Source organism: Camelina sativa, chromosome 11 (genome assembly GCF_000633955.1).
Source record: "Camelina sativa cultivar DH55 chromosome 11, Cs, whole genome shotgun sequence".
Classification (NCBI taxonomy): domain Eukaryota; kingdom Viridiplantae; phylum Streptophyta; class Magnoliopsida; order Brassicales; family Brassicaceae; genus Camelina; species Camelina sativa.
Window position 1 is genome coordinate 43,637,190 of NC_025695.1, and position 10,461 is coordinate 43,647,650.

General features: G+C 34.9%; 1 pseudogene; it reads right to left on the minus strand.

Annotated features, from left to right (window-relative positions):
- Nucleotides 5,027-6,748, minus strand: LOC104726191 (annotated as a pseudogene).

Sequence of the window (10,461 nt, forward strand, 5' to 3'; positions counted from 1 at the left end):
ACCATTTACTGAGACAGAGAATGTTGGCGTTGAGATGCATTCAGTGATTAGCTTGACGAAATGAGGTGGAAAATTGAGAGCCTTGAGTGTGTTTGTGATGAAAGCCCAGTAAACTGAATCAAAAGCTTTTTTAAGATCAACCTTCAGCATGCCTCGAGTAGAGATGTTTTTGAGGTTAAAGCCTTGAACTAACTCTGTTGCCAATAGAACGTTTTCTACCAGCAGTCTACCGGGAATGAACGCTGACTGTGTATTAGCAATGAGCTCCGGTAAAACAGTCTTAAGACGGTTTGCGAGGAGTTTCGATACAACTTTGTAGATAGTGTTATAGCACGCAATTGGGTGGAATTCAGACATCCGTGAAGCATTGGGTGTCTTTGGGATAAGAGTCAAAAGCGTTGAATTCCATTGCTTCAGAATCTGACCAGAGTGATAAAATTCCATAACCGCCTCTATCAAGTCTGGCCCAACAGTGGTCCAGTGAGCAGTGAAGAACTCCGCATTATAACCATCTGGCCCCGACGCTTTATTCTTTGGCAAAGAGAACAGAGCCTCTTTGATTTCTTCGGGGGTAAAAGGGCTAGAGAGCACCTGTATAGAGGCTTGGGAACATCTTTGTGGAACTAAGGCAGCTAGATCTTCAATAGAGGGAGTCTGGCTTTGAATGTTGCTACCAAATAGATTCTGGAAATAATCAACTGCATGTTGCTGAACCCCTTGCTTGGTATCAATGATCTGATCATTGTCATTGATAAGAAACAGAATTTGGTTTATGCTTTGACGAGAGAGAACCACCCTATGGAAGAACTTTGAGCACTTGTCACCCTCTTCAAGCCAGCAGATACGTGATTTTTGTCTCAGGAAGGATTCTTCAGCGTTTGCTAGCGTACACCACCTCAGATGAGCGTCTCTCTCCATAAGCGAAGTTTGGTGAGATGGAGATGCAAGCAGGCTTTGCTGACAACTTTGCAGGTCCTCAAAAGCTTCTTGAGCTCGTTTCTCCAGATTAGAGTAATTCTCCTTACTGAAATCTTTAATTACTCTTTTCAGCGCCTTGAGCTTTTTTGAAATCTTCAGCATTTTGGAGAATTCAAAAGATAGAGCACACCACCAACTTCTGATCAGAGGGGCAAAATCTGGGTTCTTGTTCAGTAGAGACAAAAACTTAAACGGTTGGCGTATCTTAGGCTTGACAGCCTCCAGAAATACACAGCATGGACTATGATCCGAGAAACCAGGTTCACCAAACACGGCAAGAGAGTTGGGGAAGGTTGTCAGCCATTCATCATTCACTAAAATCCTGTCCAGTTTCTTCGCAATAGGATCAGAGGAATGGTTGTTGGACCAGGTGAAAGTGTTTTCGCAGTAGGGAAGATCAAGGAGATGCGAAGTGGATAGACAACGGTTGATGTCTCTCATTCCCCTTGATTGCGTGAGCGAGGAAGGGTTTGAGTGTTCCTGGGGAGTTAAGGTTTGGTTGAAATCTCCAACTAAAACCCAGGGCTTGTCCGCTACTATAGGAGACCTTGAGAAGTTCTGAATCTCTGACCAAAGCTCTCTCCTCTCCTCACAACCAACGGAAGAGGCATAGACTATTGAGACGATAATATCAGAGTGCACAAAAGGAAGCGTGACCAGACAAATTATCATCTGAAGGGACTTCGAGATGATGGTGACTTTCACTGTTGGGTGCCATACGACCCATATTTTCCCTAAATCCGAGTATTCGTAATTATAAGTAGAAAACCATCCTGGAAGGACACGTGATACTATATGCTGCACCTTATCAGGACTGATGTGAGTCTCTACGATCCCACCAAAAAGAGGCTTATGCGCCTTTATCCATTTCCTAAAACTTCTCCGCTTTACTGGATCGTTAAATCCTCTAACATTACGACAAAAAATATCCATCAGACGGATATGAGATTAGAGGTTTTGAGGGCCTCTAGCCCTGTCTCTCCCAGCTTTCTTCTTGAGAAGTCTCTTGGAAACGACCCTTAGAAAACGGTCTGATTCCGCTTCTGCATTGTCATCTTCTCCTGATAGGCTGTCTGGCTCAAACTCAATTTCCGGAGCATGAGTAGCATCTTTTGGGGACAAGTGGGCGAAGAGGTTCTGTGCTAGGTCTACACACAACTTTCCTTCGTCAAGGGCAACCGTGTAAGCACCTTTGGAGACTGTCTTTGTGTGCAAAGGTGGAGAGGTAATGTGATGTGCAGAGTTACTTGCTTCACCGGTCTCTATAGCTCCCTGCACAGACTGTTTTCCTGATCGAACCGGTTTCCAAGACGCCTCTTTGCGGGTGGAGGAAACAGGTGGGTTCTGTGCTTTCTGATGAGCTAAGGGGAGTTGACTTAGAATAGGTTCTTTGACTGTCCGCTTCTTCGTGCCTGAACGAGGACAAGCCTCGGTAGAATGCTTCACCGAACCGCAGTCTTTACACTTTGGAGGGTCTTTGGTGCAGCGAGCAACTTTGTGACCAATCTTGTTGCAGTGACTGCATAATGATGGTAACCAAGGGCTGGAAACCCGAATCCTTTTTATCTGACCGGATTCGAATCTTGCATTTACTGCCTCAGGCAGAGGTTTCCTGGGATCGATGACGGTATAAACTTTTGCAACTTCAATGTTGATGAGCTTCTCTGTTTGAGGATGCAAGCAGACTGGATGGCCTACCAATCATAAAGAAAAAACAGAGAAACTGTTTCTTAATACCATTGAAGCGGATATGGATAAACACGAAGAGAGTCGCTTGACAGGTACAATAGATTCCATTAACACCTCAAGACATTCACCAACAACATTAACATTTGCCTCAGCCAATTCAATCATATACGGGCAATACACGACAACTTTACCAGATATATGTACAATGTTCAAATACGGAGCATCTATCACAAGTTTTGAATCACAATCGTCATCCGACGTATCGAGGATAGATAATCTCTCCAAGGAAGGCACCAGAACACAGACACATGACAGAGAGCTGTTTTCACTTTTATCCATAACCAACTCTTCAAGCACAGGACAACCTTACAAAAGCCTACAATGACATGCATAGGTTTTGTACTTTACACAAATAAGGTGTAACGATTTCAGGGACGGAAGACAAACATCTTTAGTGATAACATCTAGAACAACCGTATTAGTGAGTTTCAAGACCTCGAGCTTCGCATACACATAGAGACTCCTCGGAAGTACGATCGATTCATGATACTCGTAATAATAATCAAGAGAATGAGAAATATCAAGTTCAAGTTGACGTACGCGGCGAACTATTCCAATTCTGATCCCATGTGCTATATCTTCTGAGTTGCACCAGGGACCAACTTTGAACTTCAAGGTATCTACAACCGGAGCCTTATGCAACACCATAACCCTATCAACAAACTGAAGAAATCTTTTGTAACTGGAAGGGATACCATTAACAGAATCCTCATTGATGCAACGCTCGAAATTGTCATCAAAATCAAGTTTATGAATCATCTCCCAAAGAAACTTCCATCGTTTTGACAAAACCGTGGTGGCGAATACATCTTTGGTAGGAAGTAGTGAACAAATCTTCAAGAGCAAATCATCTGACAGCGTACTTATGATGTCCATACTGAAGCCTTAGTTAAACCCCAAAATCTTTCAGATTCAACAAGAATACCAAAGGTCACTTAGGTTTTCAAAGCATGTAACATAGAAATACCGATGGATGATACCCTAAAAAGCTCAAAATCAAAATAAAGGAAGAGAGTGAGAAAAGAAGAAACCTGGAAACAGAATCAAAAGGATCTATACATGCTTCTTTTACTCGAATGAGCCATGATTTGGAACTTGGAAAACTTGGAAGTTGGAATGATGATACAGAGTGAGAGTGATATATGAATAGATTTGGGCTACACGGATGGGCCAATTTTTTAGTAGTTTGTAATTTATAGTCCAACTAAATAAATAATTTAGTAAATAATCTATATAAATATTTTTACTAATCTCTACTAATAAATATAAATGAAATCGAGATAGTATATCTAATGGAAACTAAATAACCATAAATACAAGATTATTGGAATATTCCTTATCTAAATCATATTTTTAGAGATTTTTTGTTGCTCACCAAATTTATTCTCAATTCCATATCACACTTAATTCTATCAACTTCAAAACACTATAAATAACCCCTTACTAGTTAAATGAGTGCACCGAACATACTTACAACCAGCAAAGAAACTTTATGTAAATCGATGGAAACTATTTTATATTTTCTTTATTTGTTCCCTACTTTTGATGTTTATTTTTAGTTGTAAATTAGTCACTCTGCATTAAGATATGAGTTCTACTCATCACTAACCTTTCAATGTGTATGTTTTCATCCTGTTGTATATTGTTTTGTTTATCATATCAATAAAATTAAGTTTTTAGTTTCTACTCATGACTAGCCACCGTTGGTATTCTCATGTCTATATCTATACTATTAAATGGAGAGACACTTAGAGATTAAAAAAAAAATGAAAAACATAACATATATTCTTGCCAAACAGATCCACTTGCCTATATAATTAAAAAAATAAACTTCCTAAAACAATGGTAACAATTATTAAAGAAATAAATGATTAACTCTTTTTATAATTGGTTATAAGTTATAACAATGGATACTTAGATTTCATATATATATGGATATGGGTATAAAGCATAAATAATTAATTTTCAATATATTAAGTTTTCCAAATAGTTTTCTAAATTAAATATTAAACATTTATAGTTAGGGAGTAAAAAAGAAATAAAAACTTGTCAACATATTGCCGAAAACTCCTGTATGGAAGATGATTCTCACCGTCGGTGACATAATCCTCATCCTCACCATAGTAGTACTCTTTAAAACTATCATCAAAATGAAGTTTTGGAACCATAGTCCACAGAAACTTCCATCGCTTCGACAAAAGCATTGTTCCGACCATATCTCTGGCAGGAAGTGATGACAAAATCTTCAAGAGCAAATCATCGGACAGGTTACTAATCCTGTCCATATGGAACCCTAAATTAAAATCTTTCAACTCAAAGACGACCACTCAGATCTACCCGAAGATGTGATGGAGAGCGGAATCTAAATGAACAAACAGAGAGAACTCAAGATCTCGAGGAGAACTAGAATACAAGTTATGTGATCTTGCTTTGAGCGTCGAAACGTGACGTCTATAAACAATAGGTTTCGAGAATCTTATTTTTAGGGCTAAACAGCTCTTTATTACAAAATCCAAGTTCTCATACAAAACCCTAGAGTCAAGCAAAAGAGAGATTATCAAAAAAAGAGAGATTATCAAAATCCTGAACCTAAAACTTTCTTATTCTCGACAAAAGAAATATAAAATATAAAAACACACGGTTTAAAACTCATTAGTAGACTACACGGTTTAAAAATCCGCAATACAACAACCGACGTTAACATTATATGTACTTGTTTTAACTTTTAACATATTTACGCTTTAGGGTAATTTTCATAGAATAGCCTATGTGCATGTTTTTAATCACATGTGGACAAAATGAGATACAGTTTTCACTGAATAGCCACATGAATAATTTTGAAAAAAAAATATCTTTCAATGGGATTGCAATCGTGTATTGTTTAGTTAAAAGTTGAAGGAATCAAAAGTAAAACTTGTTCTCTTCCATTGTAATATTTCCACTCAAAAGTAGAGAGATGTAACCGCAAACATTCAGGAATTGAACTTGGTCCTCCCCAATGACCTTCAATGGGCGTTACGAAGCAAGGACGCTCATTGGACTAATAGAACACCAATTATAGTGTATTAGACCTTGCAACTATAACGTAAGACAATGAAACAAGTGTGATAAATGAATGCATCAGTTGAGGCGAATGTATGTATACCTTGTTTAACTTGAGATATTGTAGTTTAGGAGAGTTATCAAGCATCCAAGTAAGTAGATCCCACCACCCTGAAGTGTCTTGACATAACTCCAAATTAACAAGATGATAAAACCCAATACGGTGCTGAAGCTGTAAAAAAAATGTCCAAAACCATAAGCAACAGTGTAGATGAAATGAATCACAAGATAACAGAGAGATTTGGGTTTTAATACCATTGAAGCAGTTAAACATAAATAGAGATTCTTGACTGATGGAAGTGATTCAAGTAGCTTCTTGGGACTTTCATAAACCACTTTAACAATTGCCTCAATCACTTCAGGCATACTCTCTCACACAAATACAAGTCACCATAGAAGTCTACAAAGTTCTTCACAGACGGGACATTGATCACAATCTTATAGAGCCCATTTTCACCGGAGTTCATTGACTCAGATCTATCAAGTATAGACAATACATCTGTAAGGTAGGTATTTCAACATAGAACGACCGCAAATAGTTGCTGTTTTTAGTTTTGTCCAACACCGAACTCCTCAAGAACAGGACAACCCGATAAAAGCTTGCGGTGGGATTCTTTGGTTTTGTACCTGACTAAACCCCTTTTTCAACTCAAAGCAAAGACCTTTCAGATTCAATCGAAGATGTATCTGATCACATTACCAAAAACAGCAACAAGAACACCACAACGATTACGGGATTCAAACTCAAAAAGTACAAAGTTCTCTAAGGAAATTAAACAAATACCCATCGAATCAAACAAAACCCTAACAAATCATGACGAGTGAGGGGAAGAGAAGAAAACCCAAAAGCTAGCGCATGAAGCAGAATCAAACAGATAGAGATACTTTAACATGAGATTGAAAGGAAACGATTAGGGAAGAATTTGGAGGTTTGAAGAGAGAGAGAGAGAGTGAGCGATGTCATTAAGAGAAATTGGGCTTCAACGTTTATGGCCCAAATTTAATATTTAAGGCCCAAACGTATTATTACCTGCTTTTTCTTGAATTACTTTTACAAGCAAGGGGAAAGAAACAAGATTGATTTTCAAAAATTTTATTTAAGGTCAAAGACTTCAAATTTTGGATGTTTCTCTCAATTTCAAAATCGTTCATTAATCTGATAGTTCCAGTTCAGATTCGGACTTATCTGATCACTTTCTTGTTTGCCGCCACCAAACCCAACATTCTCTAATGCACTCAACAAGTCAACATGACGTCAATATCTGTATATGTTCATATATTGCTAGTTTTCGTAGAGACTATACAGGCTAAGAGAGAGTCACCGCCTCACCGGCTAACGGGATAAACAAAAGACATTTTGTTTATATTTTGGGTTGCAATTGAAATATCTTTCTTGATATATATATATATATATATATATATATATATATCTTTGACTGGTGTTATTATGCAAAATTCACGGGAAATGTTCATCATTTCAATCCTTAATATACGAGAAACATTAACCGTAAGATGCAAGTTATGCTACTGTTTCTTACCCGACAAGAAAATCGTTGGTTGATCAAGAAATCTAATTATTTATATGATTTAATTTTTTTAAAGTAACTCCCTTATAATTTACTATTCTTTTTTTTGTTTTGTATGGTCTTTTAATATATAAAATCTATAGTGGTTTGATTTGTTTTTATGCTCAATCAGTTTTACACGGCCCTAAGTGGCGTTCTCTCGTATAAATGTAAAGATATATTCCCTCTATTTCAAAATATTAGATGGTTTAGAGAAGTTTTTTGTTTCATAGTATAGGATGCTTTTAAGTTTTTATACAACTTTAGTATTTTATATTATGCAGTATTGTTTTTGATTGGTTGAACTTGTTAAAAGTAAAAACTTCTTAATTTGTGTGCTTTAGTTAAAACATCATATATTTTGAAACAGAGGGAATAGTTTCTTTTACAAAAACAATATCTTAAGGAGACTACTTATTAGTGACGGAGAAAGAAAGGATAAAAGAACAAGTGGGTGTAGAATGATCTAATAGCAACTTTACATCAACGAATCAGAGAACCTTTTTTTTACTTCTGCGTCCTTAAGAATTTAGAAATTTTGCTATTAGTTGGGAAGAATATAAACAAAACATAATATTTCAGGCTTATCTAAGTAAACAAAAAAAATTATGGAAAAAGAAATTCCAAGATAGCTAACACCTGGAGATCAAGGAGATAAAAAGGTATCCAAGAAACAAACTAGTAGTGGGTGTTGAATTATATCCTCTTTGTTGAAGCAACTTTTCTACCACTTATTTATCACCCGCACACGTTTGATTTGTTGTTTTCACACACATTTTAAATTTCATGCATTTCAATGACTAAACTTTAACTACTTGAATAAAAAAACCTCATAACTTCAGCTTTACTTGTTCAAAACATTATAATCATTAAATCATATCAACGTTTACAACATGATCTGTGATAAACATATATGGAACGGATTCATGTATTAAGGAAAAAAATATACATGAATACAGTAATAAATACTAAAGAGTAAATTGAGTACCGTGCGTGATGACATATATAAGGTTGATGAGTGGAACGTTAATCTTGAAGATTCTTGTGCCGTTGTGCGTTTGTATATTTTAATAGTTAATAAGTGTTTATATTTTATATCTATCTTAACATTTTTTAAGTACATTTTTTTAACATCCTCTCTTATTTTTGTATCCAAATAAGTCTCAACTAAATTTTCTACAATCTTTACAACCAAACACAATCATTTCCTTATTTGATAATATTAATTTCCTAAAATATATCTATCTAATTTAAATCAATATGTTAGATTAAAATATAATTCTTCTTTCATTCCTATTAAATCTTATATTTAATTATTTTAATTACTATTTAATAGATGAAATTAATAAAATTTTAGATTTTTTTAGCATATAATGTGATTTGAATTTTTATAAACGGATATATATTAAAAATTGATATTGATAACCAAACAAGTATATACACATATAGAGCTCGAAATACATTTTTGGAGTACAATAGGTGCCATCACTTTTTGCCAACTTCGGTCGGGTTTTTAATTAAAATTATAACCGATTCAATTATCTGGATCCTCCTTAAGATTGCCGAATATTTTGGGCCGGTTTTTAATCCATAGCATATTTATTTACATCCAATTAATGCTCATTCTATCTTAGGAAATATCTAATTTGTATGCCAAATTTTTAGGACCGAGTTTGACAAAAAGAATTGATAACCCAAATTATGTAATCACATCCCTATAATATAACAACTAATTCAAGATGAATACATCTTAGGAAATATCTAATTTGCGTTTAACAAACGATTATATATTTGGTAAGATCTTATTAGCTTTAAATGTACATTATTAATCCAATAATATCAATTTAGAATCATAATAAGAATATGTCATATCATTCATTCCTAAATCATAACTAACAAATCGTAAAATGTATATTCTTAACTTATGAATCAAGAGTTTATACAAAACTCTACCTACAACCGTTAACAGTATATATATCAACAAAATAATAGATCCGTGGTGTAGCACAGGATAAAACCTAGTTAGTAAATATTAGGTAAGGTGTCTACAAGATATTTCATCTAATTATATGCTAGTTGATGGCTTGATGCTAATTGATCCACTAATCCTCTTGTTCCAATTCTACGAGGTAATATATTTTGTAGATAAATATTGTTTGACAAGGAAAAATGTATAATCTCTAAGTAACAGTATAAATCGTTAAATAGGGGATACACCATTCAAGTATACAAACAGTTAAAAATTTTAGACAATACTGCATCTTTTTCTGTTTACATTTAATATTTACACAAATAACTACTTTTCCAAACTTATTACATACAGTATTTGAAAGCGAGAATTTTGTTTTTAAAAAAGGCCCTAATGCATAGTAAAAAGTTTTGATATAATAATGGATTGGGGTTTTCTTATTATTTGTTTAAGGAAAATATAAGTTTGTCGACAGCTCTACTTTGTGAGTCACTAATGGGTAAATGACCAATGAGCACATCTGTTTTTGAAGAAATTAGCGGATATTAAACATGTTGAGCCACTTTGTGAGATTATGCACTAAACACATAGTATTCGATTAAACTGAAATGTGAACACAAATCAATAAACCAAAAAAAATATAATACTAATGAAAAGAACAATAAGAAAGAATTGGAAAAAGGAAAAAAAAAGAATTGGAAAAAGGCAAAGGCGCACGCTTAGACAAAAAGAAAGCGATCTGATAAAACAAACAAAAATAAAAATAAAAAGAAGGAACCAAATAAAAGAGAGTTGTGGTTTTCAAAAAGCGCTTCATTCATGCGCACTATTAAACCCAATCAATTTGGTTTTTATTTTTTTTTGGTTCAATCAATATTGACGTCAACCAAAATCTGTTGATTTTACAAAATCGAATTGTTTGATTATCAATCTTGAAGCCCTAGTATAATAATAGTGAATCGAAAGAGATTAGGATTTGGTTTATCGGAAACGAAATCTAAACCAGAAATAGGAATGATAACCGAACCGGACCGGGCCAAAAGAAAAAACAGACCAGAGTAGACTGATGTCTTTATCGTTTTTTTTTTTTTTTTTTTT